The sequence below is a fragment of the Tursiops truncatus genome, chromosome 4, assembly GCF_011762595.2.
Source record: "Tursiops truncatus isolate mTurTru1 chromosome 4, mTurTru1.mat.Y, whole genome shotgun sequence".
NCBI lineage: Eukaryota > Metazoa > Chordata > Mammalia > Artiodactyla > Delphinidae > Tursiops > Tursiops truncatus.
Genome location: NC_047037.1, coordinates 126514718 through 126522106, shown reverse-complemented (window position 1 = coordinate 126522106; position 7389 = coordinate 126514718). Strand labels below are relative to the sequence as shown.

The 7389-nt window shown below is 34.8% G+C and overlaps 1 non-coding gene across 1 annotated transcript; it reads left to right on the top strand.

Annotated features, from left to right (window-relative positions):
* The first annotated feature begins 933 nt into the window (after window positions 1-933).
* On the top strand, window positions 934-1064 carry LOC117312264 (small nucleolar RNA SNORA51). The gene has a single exon (XR_004526522.1). It is a non-coding gene; the product is annotated as a small nucleolar RNA SNORA51 (small nucleolar RNA).
* Window positions 1065-7389: the final 6325 nt, after the last annotated feature.

Genomic DNA, 7389 nt, shown 5'->3' with positions numbered 1-7389 from the left:
TTGAAAAGTTATGATGCATTCTATTTCTCTCAAAATTGTTTTTCAAATAAAGCCTACATATTACTTACTTTAGATATCTATAACATAATGCCTCAGCAAACTAAAGTTAAATACACTTCAAAAATGTAGTATATTCATTACTGAACAGGGTTAAAACAAGGACGCCTGAGTCAAGCTGCTTGGCTTCCATTTCTGCTCCACATTTGCATACTTTCATGACTTTGGTCAAGTTACTCAACTTCTTTGAGCCTTATTTTTCTTATATGTAGAATATGAATAATAATACATATTTTATATAATTTTTTGAAGTTAAAATCGATTTAAGTATTTCATGTACTATGGTAGTCCATAGTAAGTATGCAATTAATATTAGCTACTATTATTACTGCTGCTGTTGCTGCTACTACTACCACAATTACTATTATTACCACTAATAATACTGCTAAGTGTGGAATTCATTCTTTTCGCTTTTGGAATGCTGGAAGACATTTGTTTTTCTCCAGTTTTCCAGAACCTTTTCAATCTCTACATTTTCATAAAAATCTTTATCCAATTATATACAATTTATTCTAAAGACAAGACTTCTAGTTGTTTAAAGCATCCTAGATGTTTGCTCATCCAATGTTCATTTATCTTCGGTTCTGTTTATGTTCATTCCTATCCCTTTCCTTCTGCAGATTATTCTTATCAGATAATTCTCAAGAAAAACGAGAGTCCATTTACTTTTCTTTTTATCCCTCAGTGTTACATTACTGAACATAGTTAAGTTTATCTTTTTCTAGTTCATCATATTGCTGTAATGGGAAAAGCATATTGTTTGTATGACTCTGCTCAATTGGGTTATGCCTCCCTTTTGACTATCTTAGTGTGTACATCATATAACATTCTTTGCTATCTGTATTCTATAACTTTTCCTTTTAAATAATACCTTGAGGCTTCTTAGTGCTTACACAGGCTGTTTGCTTATAATAACTGTACAGAATGAGGAGGCAGAATAAATCTATTCTATGTACACCTCAGCCCAGGTCCTTTGCTTAGTCTGTATTATGAATAGGGGGACATGGAGTTGAGGAAAAAAGAAACTAATAATGATACCTATAATTTATTTTTTTTCTACACATGAAACTCTGGTAAGTTTGGTAAGTTCTTTCCTCATTTTATTCTCACAAAATCCTAAAATGTAGGTAAAAGTATATCTTCTACTTCTTAGAAGGGAAACCGAGGCTCTGAGAGGTTGAGTAACTTAACAGTATCACTCCATGTGTGAATGCAACAGTTGACATTTAAACTTAGGCAATCTGGCTCCAAAGCCTAAACTCCTAACTTCTATGTTGTTTTATTTCTATAACTTCATTATAGAGACACCATTTTTAAAATATTCATCTCCCTTTATTTTAGGATTGAAAACATCTGTGATTATAGTTAAAATTATAGCCTTTTTAAGTTTATCTCTTCTCTCAAAACATTCTATCTTTCAGAATTTCAAGCTAGGAATTTCTTTACTCTGAACATTTTAAAGCCTGTCTTCCTAAAGATGGCAGCTCACACTGGACTCTTCCTTCCAGCCCTTTGCTACTATAAACAATAAAGTGAAATGGCATGGCTTCTTCTCCCTAAGTTTCTATCATACTTTTCTAACCAGGAACAAATCAGTTACTTCCTATTGATAAGAATCATATAAATTGATGTAATCATTCTAATTATTTCTTCTGTTTTCTCTCAAATAGGATTGGAAAAAACTCAAGAAGTTTTCAATCCCTCTGTATTTCGTTGAAAGAGGTTTTGTGCAAATAAGCTTAGTTGAGCCTCCTTTCTCAGAATTCTAATTCATTTCTTCACCAGGTTATTATCTGTATCAGGAAGGCATCATTTATTTATTTGTTTATTTATTTTTGGCCATGGCCCATGGCATGTGGGATCTTAGTTCCCCAACCAGGGATCAAACCCTTGCTCCCTGCATTGGAAGTGCAGAGTCTTAACAACTAGACTGCCAGGGAAGTTCCATCATTCATTTCTTTTAGTTGGCTGGAAACCCAAAGTGAAGTCTTATATCATTTTGCTTTCTCTATTACACTCTATTTTCCTTAACTCCTATGTTCTATGTAATTCTATGAAGGAGTGATTGAAAAACATCTATTCCTCTTGGGTAAACAGGCCTTAGACGAAATCTCCTTAGATCCTAGATTGTCTTCAGCCTGTGGTCTTTAGTAAAGTACAATCTTCTCTTTTTTGAGAGTCAATAGATATTTATCCCTTATAGTGATTCAAAACCTGTGCTAAGCACTTTACAAGCATTATTTCATTTAGTCCTCACAACAAACATACAAACAAGATTTTATAATCATTTAAAGGTAAGGAACTGGTGAAACAACCTTTCAGTGATCAGTTGGGGTTCTGCCAGATTATCTGGTTCTGAGACCAATTCTCTCCTCTTTAAACAATAGTTTTTCCAGGTTTGTCATCTGTCCAATGAAGGACTCTCAACCCTACTAGTCAGTAGCTCTATGAAGTCAGTCATCAAAAGGACCAGCTACCCAGAATGGAATCCTTTTGTAAACCTGGTGACCTAGGACCTACCTCTGGGAGCACACACCAGCCAAAAATGGGAGCAGAGTAGAAAATATATGGCCTGAGTAGTGAAGAAGTAAGTAATCTCATCTGTATGAAAAGAGAGTGAAAAAAAGAAGTGAGAACAGGAAAATAAAATAGCAAATATTTGGGTAGAGTGAAATAAATGCTATGTAAAGAAACTGCAAGTGACAGAGGGAATTTGTATGGGTTTCCAAAGCACATGGGAAAGGTCAGTAAAACTCATAGCAACTGAGCAGTCATTAAACAAGGGGCATTTGATCAAGACAGAAAAAGTGAGACATAAGATATTAATTATGCTGGGTTTTCTCTCCCAATTGGATTCTGTCCCTTGGGATAACAATTGGTGGTATAATACACAACGATAATGCTGTAGCATACTCATTATCAATTGTTTTTCTATAACAAAGTACTAAATTGCCTTGCATTTTCTGCAAAAGCATTATATTTTCCCTTCTTTTATATGGCTTTCATATTTTTGTTTATTAACAGTTCTATTTGCAGACCAAATGATTTGGGGGAGGTCAGGACAAGGAATTAAAATTAAAAATATGCTTTCGAAAATTATATTTATCCAAAAGTAATCAGTGTCTAATGCTCAACTTATTGCAATGCTGAAGGACTTCCCCAAACTTCCACCTACATGATTCCATGATTTCAGTAAGAAAAATAGCAAACTGGGCAAGAACAGGCTCCCTGTTTTCCCTTAGATGATGTTTAAAGGATACCAGATCATTGTGATCATTGAAAATAATAAATAAGTAACTTGCTTGCAGTATTTTCTTATGGTCCTTTTCTACTATCAGTCAAAATATGAGTCAGAATTATCAAAAAGCATCATAACCTCTAGAAAGAAATTCCAGAAGGTTCTCATGCTTTTTTTATAACTCTGCTCCCAAATGGAATGTCAGAGCAAAGTCAAATAGATAAGGGGGCAATGGACCCTGTAAACAGAAACCTCCTACAAAGGAAGTCCAGTATTTTTCCACTCAACTTTGAATCCTAGTAGAGGTAAGCAGACAAAACAAGATAAAGAGGAAAGTCTTAAACATTTGAAGAATAAACTCTGAACTCCAAAGAAAACAGATTTAAAAGCCTAACTTATTCAAGAGAATGATTAAGAAGAAAAAAAAAGAACAAGGGAATATGCTAATAAAAGACAATAAATTTTTTAAAAATGTAATTTATAAAGTAACACTGAAAATAATTTACAGTTTCTGAATTCCTCCCCCCAAAATCACATGATATTTGTAATCAAAAAATAAGAATTACAGCTGTTAGCTAAGGAAAATTATGCAATTGCACAGTCCAGTCTTAGGCAATTTTTTATCTTCTGTTTTACCATTTCCCATAAATCCACAGGTATTACAAGGCACATGTTTTTTTAATGTGACTCTGTTTTGAAATCACAGTTGATCTTCCCAGTTACATTAGCAGCAGAAGAAAAAATATGTCATAACTAAAAATCTACTATAAAGCATCAGTATTAAATCCAATATGGGACATGTTATAAAATGAACTCAATGCTTCAGTAGATAAAGTTAGTTATCCAGACTGAGAGAGTGTTAGTAAATAGAAATTACTATTTTACATCAATTTATTTGTTTGTTAAATTATCATCATTATTATTATCATCATCATTCAATAAGGAACTTGGAAAACTGACTTCTTCATCAACTTTCCTTACCCATGAAAGATAGAAGAATGGTGGAGGTTGAAAGTCTTCTGAGATCAAAAGCAGTTGCCCATGTTTGTGACCTTCTCAGATGGAGATAGTTTCCTTTCTGAGATCCATTTCTAATGATTAATCATCAGATTTACTGATAGCCAGATACAAGCAAGATTTCAAAAATAGAATTATTCTACAAAAGCACCAAGGAAAAAACACATTTGTATATTCTAGCCACTCATTTCACATCCAATTGAATACTGAAATCTCATAAGGTGAAATTTTAAGAATTCATAGGCCCAGATTCCAATCCTAGAGAATTTACTTGAGTAGGTGCTGAGTGAGGATTTTCCTGTGTGATTCGATTTGTATATTAACAAATCCTCCCTGTGATTCTTATACATGATAACATTTGATGACCACTACCTTATGCTATCTCATAGAGCTACTCAGAAAGATGAAATAATGAAAACAAAGGAAATACCAATATGAAGCATCTTCTATTATTTTTATCTTTTTTTTGGGGGGGGTATGTGGGCCTCTCACTGCCGGGGCCTACTTCCATTGCGGAGCACAGGCTCCGGACGCGCAGGCCCATGGCCCACGGGCCCAGCTGCTCCACTGCACGTGGGATCTTCCCGAACCGCTGCACGAACCCGTGTCACCTGCATCGGTAGGCGGACTCTCAACCACTGTGCCACCAGGGAAGCCCTATTTTTAACTTTGGCTAAACATGCCTTTAAGCTCCCTCTTATGACAGATGGTTTACAAAAGTACCTGTGTTTTAGCAGCTGTGCGGGAATCTCTTGGGTAACAGGAAATTCCCAATTAGCTGAAAATTATTTTTCAGGAACTAATGTTTGTTAGATGGCAGTGATAATCAAGATAATAATTTGTCTTCTTACATTGTTATGTGGCTTCTGAAATGCTTCATTTAAAATGTATCCATGGTTTTGTGTAGCCATTAGGCTATAACAATGCACCCCAGAAGTGCCAGTTGTTTGTCTCTTGACTATGGCTGCTTTTGAAAGACAAACAGAGACGATTGTGGCTTACAAAGTCAAATATATTTATTATCTGGCTCTCTAGAGAAAAAGTTTGCTGTTTCCACAAAATCTAAAATATCTAAGAACAAACTGTCTAATTACATTTTCATTGTTTTTCCTCTTAAGAGAAAAACAAAAGGACATTCCTAGCCTAGAGTAAATTGGTACAAGGTTTGGATTCCAGGAGAATGAGATTAAATTCCCCATGTAAGATCCTGGCTGTTTATAACAAGCCTCGATGGATTCTATTAACCGTGCTCTGTTCTATTTTAATGACATGAGTAATTTAGGGACAAATGCTTGGTGGTTAGATCCTGATCATTCCTAAGAGGATTGTTGTTATTTTGATAAAATGTAGACAGTTCCCTCTGGAAAAACTACTCTGCCTATTCAAAACTCAGTTTCCAGCATCATCAAACTGTGTTTATCCTCTATTACAGAATACTCTGAAGTTATAAATGGGCATGGTGGATTTGATAGATATTTGATTCCACATTCTCCTGAGACCTCACAAATATGTCAACAAAAGTTGTGGGGGGGTTTTCCTGAAAAGGTCACGCACCCACAAAAATAAAAGTAATGAGAAGGATAAAATAGCAAAAAAATTCGAGAAGTTGGAAAACTCATGGACAAATGGTAACTGAATTAGCAGGCCACAGAAAGTAGACACCAAGGTGGTGATGTGAAATCCCTTAAGAGGCCCGGCTCCAGAAAACCTCAGAAGCTGAAGGCACCAGACAGGTGGGAAAGCTCAGGAGGGTAGTTACCAGCTGGAATTTTGTCTGAAATTTCCTACCATTTTAGGAACATAGTATTTATCATTTCTTTTTGAAATATATGATTTATATTGATCTGAGCTTCGCTAATTACATCAACAAATATTCACATGATTATGCAAGACATATCTACCCATATTTCTGATGCTTATTTCTAGGTCTATCCCTTTATAACTTTTACAGATGATGAAGTAAATATTTCATCAGAAAAATAACACCCCTTGAAACTCTGGGACTACACAGTGTGATCATTCAAATATATTATACATTTTTAAAAAACCATAACTTTAAATTATATTTTAAAATAGCCTGTGTATCTTTGGTTTGCATTTCTCTGATGACTAGCGATGTTGAGCATTTTTTATGTGCTTGTTGGCCATCTGTATATGTTCTTTGGAAAAATGTCTCCTCAAGTCTTCTGCCCATTTTTAATCTGGTTGTTTGTTTTTTTGACATTGAGTTGTCTGTAATATATTTTGGATATTAACTCCTTATTGGTCGTATCATTTGCAAATATTTTCTCCCATTCAGTAGGTTGTCTTTTGGTTTTGCTGATGGTTTCCTTTGTTGTGCAAAAGCTTTTAAGTTTAAGTACGTCCTATTTGTTTATTTTTGTTTTTGTTTCTGTTGCCATGGGACACAGATCCAGAAAGATATAACTTCACACCAGTCAGAATGGCTATCATCAAAAAGTATACAAATAACAAATATTAGCAAAGAGGTGAAGAAAAGGGAATCCTAGTACACTGTTGGTGGGAATGTAAATTGGTTCAGCTACTGTGGAAAACAGTGTGAAGTTTCCTCAGAAAACTAAAAATAGGACTACCATGTGATCCAGCAATTCCACTCCTGCGTATATATCAGAAGAAAAAGAAAACAGTAATTGGAAAAGGTACATGTACTCCAATGCTTGTAGCAGGATTATTTACAATAACCAGGTTATAGAAGCAACCTAAGTTAGTGTCCATCAACAGATGAATGGGTAAAGAAGTTGGTGTGTGTGTGTGTGTGTGTGTGTGTGTGTGTGTGTGTATGAAATAGAATATTTCTCAGCCATAAAAAAGAAAGAAACAGACCCACAGATATAGGGAACAAACTAGTGGTTACCAGTGGGGAAAGGGTAGGAGGCAGGGGCAAGACAGGGGTAGAGGATTAAGAAGTACAAACTACTGTGAATAAAATAAGTACACAACAAGGATATATTGTACAACAGAGGGAAATACAGCCATTATTTTGTCATAACTTTAAATGGAGTATAATCTACAAAAATATTGAATCACTGTGTTGTACACCCAAATTTAATATAACA